The 12,396-nt window shown below is 39.5% G+C and overlaps 2 non-coding genes across 2 annotated transcripts; both read right to left on the bottom strand.

Moving 5' to 3' along the window:
* Positions 1 to 1,269: 1,269 nt before the first annotated feature.
* LOC148571924 (small nucleolar RNA R71) lies at positions 1,270 to 1,377 on the bottom strand. Its single transcript, XR_015908791.1, has one exon. It is a non-coding gene; the product is annotated as a small nucleolar RNA R71 (small nucleolar RNA).
* Positions 1,378 to 10,137: 8,760 nt separating this feature from the next.
* LOC148571923 (small nucleolar RNA R71) lies at positions 10,138 to 10,245 on the bottom strand. The gene has a single exon (XR_015908520.1). It is a non-coding gene; the product is annotated as a small nucleolar RNA R71 (small nucleolar RNA).
* Between the last annotated feature and the right edge of the window lie 2,151 nt (positions 10,246 to 12,396).

Here is a 12,396-nt window from a genome sequence, read left to right as displayed (position 1 = left end):
TGTCTTCTTTTAATTCCCCTTCATGTGCTGTAAATTTATTATTTACAATGTGTGAGTAGTTTCTTTACTTGATGGGGAGTTGATTAAAAGGAACTCTTGAGTTGGAAGGATTGAAGGAAAAATTTGTAATTGGGTTAAATGTTAGATTGTTATCCTGTCACCAACGCCAATCCCTTTGAACTAAGTGGGTTGCAACTTGTGAACAGATCTGGCATTCCAACTTGTTTGACTTTCCCTTACCTAGTAAAGGATAACCAAACAGAACAACCATTAATTATAAATTAATCTTACAATCACTCCATCAATAGTAGAAATTCCAACCAATCAACTCCCAGTCAAGGCTTTTATTCATATTAATTAAATTTTCTCAATTTAAATTCCAATTTACCTAACTCAACTTCTTCGAACATCTGATTAATAAGATAGCACACTTTTCTGCAACTCGTTGGGAGACGACCTGGGACTTAAAACTCCCAGTAATTTTTAATTTAAATTCTCTGTGACATACTTTTAAATTGATAGGCAGATTTTCGGTGGGTTAAGAACTATACTTACAACGTAATCATTTTAATAATTTTTAATTCACCAGTTTCTGCGTCTCATCAATTTTTGGCGCCGTTGCCGGGGAGTTGCAATAGAGTGCTAATTTTATTAATTAGAATTTATTTATTTGCATTTTATTTTATTTTGCTACTATGAGCTGCATGTTTCTTTCGTCAAATGACGCGTTCACTTCCTAATCCGCGCTTGCTAATATTCGATCCTGAAATTGAAAGGACAATTTCACGAATAAGGCGAGAACAGCGTCGGTTAGCCCACTCTGAGGGCGGATCTGAAAGTGAGTCTGAGGAAGAAACCAGCCCCCGTTCTACTGATTCGGTTGTTTTACGTGCAGAAAACATGGCAGCTAGGAGAGTTACCATCCATGAGGAAGGAGCCCCTGATTTTACAATGCAACCGTTTCAAGCGCATCATCCGACGGTAACTACAGATTTTGAAATAAAGCCCGCACTGCTAAATTTGATGCCCAAGTTTCATGTCCTACCTGCTCAAGAGCCTATCAAGCACTTGAGATATTTCCAGGCAGCCTGTTCTACTGTCAGGCATGATGGCACTGATAAAACTTCAATTCTGTTGAAAGCTTTTCCGTTTTCTTTTGAGGGAAAAGCAAGAGAGTGGTACTACACTCAACCTCTAGCAAATGTATCCAACTGGGATACACTCAGAAAGGAGTTTCTGGAGAAATTCTTTCCATCTGAAGTTACTGATAAACTGAGGAAGGATATCTCCACAATTGTTCAGGATGACAATGAGACTCTCTTTGAATACTGGGAGCGCTTCAATAATCTTTTGGAAGTATGCCCCCACCACATGATTGACAAGATCGTGCTACTCAGCTATATTACACAGGGTATGAGGCCCCAAGATAAGACCATACTGGAAAGTGCCAGCAATGGGTCTATGAAGAAGTACAAGACCACTGATGAAGCTTGGCAATTGATCAGTGATTTAGCTGAATCCACTAGGAACCACAGACAAAAGCAAGGCCATTCAAAAACTGTTGCAGAAGTATCTTCCAGCAGAGAGACTGCTGTTCTAACTCAAGGCATCTATGAAATGACCAACTTGCTGAAACAAATGCAGTTGAATCAACAAGCTCAGCAAGCTCAACCTCCTCCACCAAAGCAAAACCAACAACTAGTCCCACAAAGAATTTGTGGAATCTGTGCTGATTATAGCCATTACACCGATGAATGCCCGCAGCTCCAACAAGAAGAAAACATGGTGGCATCCACTCACAACTTCTATGACCGCCCCAACCAAGGGTACAATCAAAGTGGAAATAATAACCATGGATGGCAGGACAATTCAAACCAGAATTGGAGGGACAACAATAACAGAGGAGGCAGAGATAATCAGGGAAATTAGAGGTGGAACAATAACAACAACAGGCAGGAAAATCAACCTTACAGAGCACCTCACCTGAGGCAGAACCAAGGACCACAGAACAATCAGCAGCAGACCTCTCAATTTACTCATTCTTCGTTATCTTCTAATGAAGATCTACTACAATCTCTTGAGAAAAGACAAAAGACCATGGAAAGTAACATCATGAATAGCATTAACACCGGTCTGAATGGCCTCACCTCTACTCTGCAAGTTTTTATGACACAGCTTGGATCAGCACAAAATTCCAGTAACCAAGCTTCAAGCACCACTAGAATCTCATCTCAACCATTACCCAATCCAAAGGGAGGCATTAATGCTATCACCCTGAGGTCCAGAACCACACTGCAGGAGAGGAATCAGGAGGAACCAAGCTCACCAGAATACGCCTCAGCTGAAGAGGTGGTAGAAATCGAAGATGTTGAAGAGGAAGAGGATATACAAGACATAGTTGAAGAAGAAATAGCTCAACCACAGGAGGAAGCACCAAAAAGCGCATGCACCACAGAAAATACCACTCCCATTCCATTTCCACAACTTGCAAGGAAGCTCAGGAAGCAGCTGGAACCTGATCCTAAAATGGTAGAGATATTCAAAAAGGTTGAGGTAACTGTTCCCCTTTTTGATGTTATTCAGCAGGTACCTAAATATGCAAAGTTTCTAAAAGACTTATGTATCCATAAAGACAAAATTAATGAATTACAAACTATTCCTTTAGGTAGTTCTATATCTGCTTTAATGGGAGGATTACCTGAAAAATGTAGTGATCCAGGTCCTTGCATAGTTAGTTGTACTATTGGTGGTGTAGTAATTTATGATTGCATGTGTGATTTAGGAGCATGTGTCAGTATAATGCCTTTGTCTATATATGATGTTTTGAGGCTCCCTCCCTTAAAAAGGTCGGCAGCTCGTTTTGTGTTAGCAGATAAAAGCATTATTACGGTGGCTGGAGTTGCTGAAGATGTTTTGGTGAACATTAAAGGGCTCACATTTCCCACTGATTTTTATATCTTGGAGATGCCCCACAATGATTCAGATAAGCCATCATCAATCCTACTTGGAAGACGATTCTTGAAGACATCAAAATTCAAATTGGATGCTTTTTTCAGGAACATACTCCTTTGAAATAGATGGCCGCATAGTAATCTTCAATCTGAATAGAGTCATTGACAACCCCCCAGAAGATCGTTTTATCTTCCCGTGTGATGTCATTGACGAAAGTGTTGCTGAAGTTCAAAAGGAAGAGTTTGAAGAGAGGCACACTGGACAAGGTCCCAGTGTGGGGACCCTCTTAACTGACAGTGAGGGCACTTCGCCATTTTCACAAGCCCCAGATAATCCAGAGCCTGCCCATGATCAAAAGTTAGAATTGAAACCTCTCCCTCCATATCTCAAATACGCTTATCTTGAGGATGAGCAGAAGCTTTCGGTCATTATCGCAAGGGAACTGACTTCTCAACAAGAAGAGCAGTTACTTGATGTACTGAGGAAGCATAAGAAGGCAATTGGGTGGAGTTTGGCAGACATAGTGGGAATCAACCCTCAAGTATGTGAGCACAGAATATTTTTAGAAGAGGGAGCAAGACCTGTCCGTCAACCCCAAAGAAGATTGAATCCCACCATCTTGGAAGTTGTCAAAAAGAAAGTGACCAGACTATTGGAAGCAGGTATCATATATCCCATTTCAGACAGTGAATGGGTAAGCCCAATACAAGTGGTGCCCAAGAAATCTGGAGTCACTATAGTGAAGAGTGAGCATGGAGAGCTCATAGCAACTAGAGTTCAGAATGCTTGGAGAGTCTACATTGATTATAGGCGTCTCAACCAAGCTACCCGTAAGGATCACTACCCACTTCCATTCATTGATCAAATGCTGGATCGCCTGTCAGGTAAGTCACATTATTGCTTTTTAGATGGTTACACAGGTTATTTCCAGATTCATATAGCTCCTGAGGATCAGGAAAAGACTACTTTTACATGTCCTTTTGGGACTTATGCTTATAAGAGAATGCCTTTTGGCTTGTGCAATGCACCAGCCACCTTCCAAAGGTGCATGATGAGTCTTTTCTCCGATCTTATTAAGGACTGTATGGAAGTTTTTATGGATGATTTTAGCGTTTATGGTGATTCTTTTAGCCTTTGGTTAGATGGATTATCTCGAGTATTAGATAGATGTGTTAATACAAACCTTGTATTGAATTTCGAAAAATGCCACTTTATGGTAAAACAAGGGATTGTATTAGGACATGTGGTATCTAATAATGGCATTTCTGTAGACCCAGCAAAGGTAAATGTTATTTCTAGTTTACCTTACCCCTCTTCTGTGAGGGAAGTCCGTTCGTTTCTTGGCCATGCAGGTTTCTACAGGAGATTTATTAAGGATTTTAGTAAGGTGGCACTTCCCTTATCCAGATTACTGCAGAAGGATATTGAGTTCGAGTTCAGTGAGGATTGCAAACAAGCGTTTGATAAGCTGAAGACTGCTCTAACTCAAGCCCCAATTGTGAGAGGACCAGACTGGAGCCAGCCGTTTGAAATCATGTGCGATGCTTCCAACCATGCAGTAGGAGCAGCGCTGGCTCAGCGTGAAGGTAAGGATCCTTTTGTTATTGCCTATGCGTCTAAGACTTTAGACACTGCCCAGTCCAATTATACTACTACTGAGAAAGAGCTTCTTGCTATTGTTTTTGCTCTGGATAAATTCCGAGCTTATTTACTGGGTACTAGAGTAGTAGTGTATTCAGACCATGCAGCTCTAAAGTATCTATTAGCTAAAAAGGAATCCAAACCAAGACTTATACGTTGGATACTGCTGTTACAAGAATTTGATTTAGAAATAAAGGATAGGAGTGGTAATCAAAATTTAGTAGCAGACCACTTGAGTCGCCTTGAACATATTAAGGATGATTCCACTCCTATAGATGATAATTTTCCTTTTGATAACCTGCAAGCAGTATCTGAGGTAGTCCCTTGGTATGCACCTGTCGCTAATTATTTAGTTAGCCGTACATTTCTTCCACATTTTTCTAAACATCAAAGAGACAAGCTGAAAAGCGAGTCTAAATATTATATATGGGATGACCCATATTTATGAAGGTGTGGCGCTGACCAGATAATTAGACGTTGTGTGCCTCAATCAGAATTCCAGTCCATTTTGGAGGCCTGTCACTCATCTGAGAGTGGAGGACATTTTGTCCCTCAAAGAACAGCTAGAAAGATCTTAGACTGCGGATTCTGGTGGCCTACTCTTTTTAGAGACGCTGCTGAGTTTTGTAAATCCTGCCCTCCATGCCAGAAATTTGGTAATATATCCGGGAGGGATGAGATGCCTCAACAATATATGCTTTTTTGTGAAATTTTTGATGTTTGGGGCATTGATTTCATGGGTCCATTTCCGAATTCTAATGGATATTTTTATATATTGTTAGCTGTGGATTATGTTTCCAAATGGGTGGAAGCAATTCCTACCCGCACTGATGATGCTAACACTGTTGTTTCCTTTGTGAGAAACCATATTATATGTCGCTTTGGATCACCACGAGCGATCGTGAGCGATCAAGGCACCCATTTTTGTAACAGGAGACTAACAGGATTGATGAAGAAGCATGGGATAATTCATAAAGTTGCAACCGCTTACCAACCCCAAACTAATGGGCAAGCCGAGGTGTTAAATAGAGAAATTAAGCGTATCTTGCAAAAGATAGTAAAGCCTCATAGAAAAGATTGGAGCACCAGGCTACAAGATGCACTGTGGGCATATAGAACAGCATACAAGACACCCATTGGGATGAGTCCCTTCTGCTTGGTTTATGGAAAAGCTTGCCATCTCCCAGTTGAAATCGAACACAGAGCCTTCTGGGCAGTTAAGGAGTGCAACATGGGAATTGAGAATGTCGGAGCTTAAAGGAAGTTGCAACTGCAGGAACTGGAGAACCTTCGCCTAGAAGCTTATGAGAACTCCAGAATTTACAACGAAAACATGAAAGCTGTGCATGATCAAAACATCAAGAAAAAAGAGTTGTGATGAGCGGATAATTTATACGCTTTTTGACATTGTTTTTAGTATGTTTTTAGTAGGATCTAGTTACTTTTAGGGATGTTTTCACTAGTTTTTATGTTAAATTCACATTTCTGGACTTTACTATGAGTTTGTGTGTTTTTCTGTGATTTCAGGTATTTTCTGACTGAAATTGAGGGACTTGAGCAAAAATCAGATTCAGAGGTTGAAGAAGGACTGCTGATGCTGTTGGATTCTGACCTCCCTGCACTCAAAGTGGATTTTCTGGAGCTACAGAACTCGAAATGGCGCGCTTCTAATTGCGTTGGAAGGTAGACATCTAGGGCTTTCCAGCAATATATAATAGTCCATACTTTGGCCAAGAATAGACGACGTAAACTGGCATTCAACTCCAGTTTTCTGCCCAAATCTGGCGTCCAGCGCCAGAAAAGGAGCCAAAACCAGAGTTGAACGCCCAAACTGGCACAAAAACTGGCGTTCAACTCCAAGAAGGATCTCTACACGTGCAACACTCAAGCTCAGCCCAAGCACACATCAAGTGGGCCCCGGAAGTGGATTTATGCATCAATTACTTACTCATGTAAACCCTAGTAGCTAGTTTATTATAAATAGGACCTTTCACTATTGTATTAGACATCTGTTTGACCATCTTTGGACGCCTGGTTCTTAGATCAGAGGGGCTGGCCATTCAGCCATGCCTGGACCTTTCACTTATGTAATTTTAACGGTAGAGTTTCTACACTCCATAGATTAAGGTGTGGAGCTCTGCTGTTCCTCAAAGATTAATGCAAAGTACTACTGTTTTCTATTCAATTCATCTTGTTTCGCTTCCAAGATATTCATTCGTACTTCAATCTGAATGTGATGAACATGACAATCATCATCATTCCCTATGAACGCGTGCCTGACAACTACTTCCGTTCTACCTTCGACTGAATGGGTATCTCTTAGATCTCCTAACCAGAATCTTCGTGGTGTAAGCTAGAATGATGGCGACATTCAAGAGAATCCGGAAAGTCTAAACCTTGTCTGTGGTATTCCGAGTAGGATTCAATGAATGAATGACTGTGACGAGCTCCTAACTCGCGATTGCAGGGCGTTAATGACAGATGCAAAAGGATAGTAAATCCTATTCCAGCATGATCGAGAACCGACAGATGAATAGCCGTGCCGTGACAGGGTGCGTTGACCATTTTCACTGAGAGGATAAGATGAACCCATTGACAAGGGTGATGCCTCCAGATGATTAGCCGTGCCGTGACAGGGCATTGGATCATTTTCCCGAGAGATGACCGAAAGTAGCCATTGACAGTGGTGATGTATCACATAAAGCCAACCATGGAAAGGAGTAAGACTGATTGGATGAAGATAGCAGGAAACCAGAGGTTCAGAGGAACGAAAGCATTTCCATTCGCTTATCTGAAATTCTCACCAATGAATTATATAAGTATTTCTATCCCTATTTTATTATATTATTTTCGAAAACTCCATAACCATTTGATATCCGCCTGATTGAGATTTACAAGGTGACCATAGCTTACTTCATACCGACAATCTCCGTGGGATTCGACCCTTACTCACGTAAGGTATTACTTGGACGACCCAGTGCAGTTGCTGGTTAGTTATGCGAAGTTGTGAAGATATGTTTAGACCATGGTTCTGTGCATCCGTTTTTGGTGCCATTGCCAGGGAATCAATTTCGAACAACAATTCACAACCTGAGTAGCAATTTCGCATACCAAGTTTTTGGCGCCGTTGCCGGGGATTGTTTGAGTATGGACAACTGACGGTTCATCCTGTTGCTCAGATTAGGTAATTTTTTTTTTGTTTTCTTTTCAAAAATTTTTCAAAAATATTTCAAAATTTCCTCACCTGTTTTCAAATAAATTTTAGATTCAAAATTTTTAAGAATGAATTCTAGTGTTTCATGAAGCATGTGAAGCCTGGCTGGCTGTAAAGCCATGTCTAAATTTATTTGGACTGAGGCAGCAATTTGTTATCAAGAGCAAGCTAGTTGTTGTTAATCCACCTGCTACTGTTCCTGATTTACATGCTAAAGCTTGGCTGGCCATTGGCCATGTCTAGTGTTTTGGACCGGAGCTTTCATTGAAAGCTTGGCTGGCTAGTGAGCCATGTCTAATTCCTGGACTGAAGCTTTAGACTAACACTGCAAGATTCCTGGAATTCATATAAAAAATTTTGGAATCCTTATTTTCCTTTTTCAATTAATTTTCGAAAAATATAAAAAAAAATTAGAAAATCATCAAAATCAAAAATATTTTTTGTGTTTCTTGTTTGAGTCTTGAGTCATATCATAAGTTTGGTGTCACTTGCATATGCATCTTGCATTTTTCGAAAATATCATGCATTCATAGTGTTCTTTACGATCTTCAAGTTGTTCTTGGTAAGTCTTCTTGTTTGATCTTTGCATTTGCATGTTTTGTGTCTTTTCTTATTTTTCATATGCATTCTTGAATTCTTAGTGTCTAAGCATTAAAGAATTCTAAGTTTGGTGTCTTGCATGTTTTCTTTGCATTAAAAATTTTTCAAAAATATGTTCTTGGTGTTCATCATGATCTTCATAGTGTTCTTGGTGTTCATCTTAACATTCATAGCATTCTTGCATGCATCACATGTTTTGATCTAAAATTCTCATGCATTGCATCATTTTTCTTGTTTCTCTCTCTCATCATTAAAAATTCAAAAATAAAAAAAAATATCTTTCCCTTTTTCTCCTCATCAAATTCAAAAATTTGAATTGACTTTTTCAAAATTTTTAAAATTTAATTGTTTCTTATGAGTCAAATCAAATTTTCAATTTGAAAATCTTATCTTTTTCAAAATCTTTTTCAAAAATCATACCTTTTTCATTATTTTCGAAAAATTCAAAAATCTTTTTCAAAATCTTTTTCAAAAATCTTTTTCTTATCTTTATCAAAATTTTCGAAAATAATATTAACAATTTATGTTTTGATTCAAAAATTTCAAGTTTGTTACTTGCTTGTTAAGAAAGATTCAAACTTTAAGTTCTAGAATCATATCTTGTGATTTCTTGTGAATCAAGTCATTAATTGTGATTTTAAAAATCAAATCTTTTTCAAAACTAATTCCTATCATATCTTTTCAAAAATATCTTCTCATCATACCTTTTTCAAAAAAATTTTCAAAATATCTTTTCTAACTTCCTAACTTCTTATCTTTTCAAATTTGTTTCAACTAACTAACTAACTTTTTGTTTGTTTCTTATCTTTTTCAAAACTACCTAACTAACTCTCTTTCTCTCATTTTCGAAAATCCCTTCCCTCTTTTTCAAAAATTTCTTTTTAATTAACTAATTATTTTTATTTTTGATTTCAAAATTTTTCGAAAATTACTAACCTTTTTCAAAAACTATTTTCGAAAATCACTAACCCTTTTCAAAAATTATTTTCGAAAATTCTCCCTCTCCCATCTTATTCTATTTATTTATTCATCTACTAACATCTCATCTCACATCTATACCCTCCTCACAGTTGTGTTTCTTCCATTACATTACATTCTTTGTCTCCCTCTTTTCTTCCACTCACAAAGGGATCCCTATACTGTGGTATAAAGGAACTCTATTATTATTATTTTTCCTGTGCCCTCTTCTTTGTCATATGAGCAGGAGCAAGGACAAGAACATTCTTATTGAAGCAGATCCAGAACCTGAAAGGACCCTGAAGAGAAAATTAAGAGAAGCTAAATTACAACAATCCAGAGATAACCTTTCAGAAATTTTCGAACAGGAAGAGGAGATGGCAGCCGAAAATAATAATAATGCAAGGAGGATGCTTGGTGAATTTACTGCACCTAATTCCAATTTACATAGAAGAAGCATCTCCATTCCTGCCATTGGAGCAAACAACTTTGAGCTGAAACCTCAATTAGTTTCTCTGATGCAGCAGAACTGCAAGTTTCATGGACTTCCATCTGAAGATCCTTTTCAGTTCTTAACTGAATTCTTGCAGATATGTGATACTGTTAAGACTAATGGAGTCGATCCTGAAGTCTACAGGCTCATGCTTTTCCCTTTTGCTGTAAGAGACAGAGCTAGAATATGGTTGGACTCTCAACCTAAAGATAGCCTGAACTCTTGGGATAAGCTGGTCACGGCTTTCTTAGCCAAGTTCTTTCCTCCTCAAAAGCTGAGCAAGCTTAGAGTGGATGTTCAAACCTTCAGACAGAAAGAAGGTGAATCCCTCTATGAAGCTTGGGAGAGATACAAAGGATTGACCAAAAAGTGTCCTTCTGACATGCTTTCAGAATGGACCATCCTGGATATATTCTATGATGGTTTATCTGAGTTATCAAAGATGTCATTGGATACTTCTGTAGGTGGATCCATTCACCTAAAGAAAGCGCCTGCAGAAGCTCAAGAACTCATCGACATGGTTGCTAATAACCAGTTTATGTACACTTCTGATAGGAATCCTATGAGTAATGGGACGCCTATGAAGAAGGGAGTCCTTGAAGTTGATACTTTGAATGCCATATTGGCTCAGAATAAAATATTGACTCAGCAAGTCAACATGATCTCTCAGAGTCTGAATGGAATGCAAGCTGCATCCAACAGTACTCAAGAGGCTTCTTATGAAGAAGAAGCTTATGATCCTGAGAACCCTGCAATAGCAGAGGTGAATTACTTAGGTGAACCTTATGGTAACACCTATAACTCAAAATGTGGAAATCATCCAAATTTCTCATGGAAGGATCAAAAGCCTCAACAAGGCTTTAATAATAGTGGAAGAAACAGGTTTAACAATAATAAACCTTTTCCATCATCCACTCAGTAACAGACAGAGAACTCTCAACAAAATACTTCTAATTTAGCAAACTTAGTCTCTGATCTGTCTAAGGCCACTGTGAGTTTCATGAATGAAACAAGGTCTTCTATTAGAAATTTGGAAGCACAAGTGGGCCAGCTGAGTAAAAGAATCTCTGAAATCCCTCCTAGTACTCTCCCAAGTAATACAGAAGAGAATCCAAAAGGAGAGTGCAAGGCCATTGACATAAGCACCATGGCCGAACCTGTAAGGGAAGGAGAGGACGTAAATCCCAAGGAGGAAGACCTCCTGGGACGTCCAGTGACCAATAAGGAGCGTCCCTCTGAGGAACCAAAGGACTCTGAGGCTCATCTAGAGACCATAGAGATTCCATTGAACCTCCTTATGCCCTTCATGAGCTCTGATGAGTATTCCTCTTCTGAAGAAAATGAGGATGTTACTGAAGAGCAAGCTGCCAAGTTTCTTGGTGCAATCATGAAGCTGAATGCCAAATTATTTGGTATTGATACTTGGGAAGTTGAACCTCCCCTGTTCATCAATGAACTAAGTGATCTGGATCAACTGACATTGCCTCAGAAGAGACAGGATCCTGGAAAGTTCATAATACCTTGTACCATAGGCACCATGATCTTTAAGGCTCTGTGTGACCTTGGTTCAGGAATAAACCTCATGCCCCTCTCTGTAATAGAGAAACTGGGAATCTATGGGGTGCAAGCTGCTAAAATCTCATTAGAGATGGCAGACAATTCAAGAAAATAGGCATATGGACAAGTAGAGGACATATTAGTAAAGGTTGAAGGCCTTTACATCCCTGCTGATTTCATAGTCCTGGATACTGGAAAGGAAGAGGATGAATTCATCATCCTAGGAAGACCTTTCCTAGCCACAGCAAGAGCTGTGATTGATGTGGACAGAGGTGAACTAGTCCTTCAATGGAATGAGGACTCCCTTGTGTTTAAAACTCAAGGATCTCCCTCTGCAACCATGGAGAGGAAGCATGAAAAGCTTCTCTCAAAGCAGAGTTAACCCAAGCCCCCACAGTCAAACTCTAAGTTTGGTGTTGGAAGGCCACAACCAAACTCTAAGTTTGGTGTTGAACTCCCATATCCAAACTCTAAGTTTGGTGTTGGAGAGTTTCAACAATGCTCTGAACATCTGTGAGGCTCCATGAGAGCCCACTGTCAAGCTATTGACATTAAAGAAGCGCTTGTTGGGAGGCAACCCAATTTTTATTTATCTAACTATATTTTTCTTAGTTATATGTCTTTATAGGTTCATGATCATGAGGAGTCACAAAATAAATATAAAAATTGAAAACGGAATCAAAAACAGCAGAAGAAAAATCACACCCTGGAGGAGCATCTGCCTGGCGTTCAACGCTAGAACAGAGCATGGTTCTGGCGCTGAACGCCCAAAATGGGCAGCATTCTGGCGCTGAACGCCCAGAACAAGCATGGTTCTGGCGTTCAACGCCAGAAATGGCAACAAATGGGCGTTGAACGCCCAAAATGGGCACCAACCTGGCGCTGAACGCCCAGAGTTGTGTGCAAAGGCATTTTACATGCCTAATTGGTGCAGGGATGCAAATCCTTGACACCCCAGGATCTGTGGACCCCACAAGATCAC

This window comes from Arachis ipaensis, chromosome B3 (assembly GCF_059453495.1).
Source record: "Arachis ipaensis isolate K30076 ecotype BB chromosome B3, ASM5945349v1, whole genome shotgun sequence".
In the NCBI taxonomy this organism is placed as follows: domain Eukaryota; kingdom Viridiplantae; phylum Streptophyta; class Magnoliopsida; order Fabales; family Fabaceae; genus Arachis; species Arachis ipaensis.
Note: the sequence above shows the minus strand (reverse complement) of the source record. Positions and strands in the feature narration are given on the sequence as shown.